A 390-nucleotide genomic window follows, 5' to 3' on the forward strand; every position below is an offset into this window, starting at 1 on the left:
ATGATATACATTTATGAATTAATGTTTTAGTGCAGTAGTTTCTTAATGTGAATATAAATAAATATTATGAATAAATCAACACTCAACAGGCATGACATGGCACGGAACACAAGTTGAGAAATGACTTTGCATAGAAGTCAATCACTGACTGCAGAAAAAGTGGTAATCTCTCAGTGATAATTTTACAGTTTACCGGCAGCGAGTCCCAGGGACTCGCTGATCAGAAAAGCATGAATCCCATTATGCATTGAGAGAGTCCCAAATTTCGAATTCTGAAAGGGTCTACTTATTCAATTGCATATGATAATAAGACAAACAACAACATATACATACAATTATAAACAAATGCTGCAAAAATTTAAATAATTCAGGAGCAGGCCTGAGGATTTC

General features: G+C 34.1%; 1 protein-coding gene across 2 annotated transcripts in view; it reads right to left on the reverse strand.

Moving 5' to 3' along the window:
- Positions 1-390, reverse strand: part of txlng (taxilin gamma) — a 59,876-nt gene that overhangs the window by 43,859 nt on the left and 15,627 nt on the right. The gene's annotated exons all lie outside the window — the stretch shown is intronic.

The sequence above is a fragment of the Hippocampus comes genome, unplaced genomic scaffold, assembly GCF_001891065.2.
Source record: "Hippocampus comes isolate QL1 unplaced genomic scaffold, H_comes_QL1_v1.1 scaffold175, whole genome shotgun sequence".
Taxonomy (NCBI): domain Eukaryota; kingdom Metazoa; phylum Chordata; class Actinopteri; order Syngnathiformes; family Syngnathidae; genus Hippocampus; species Hippocampus comes.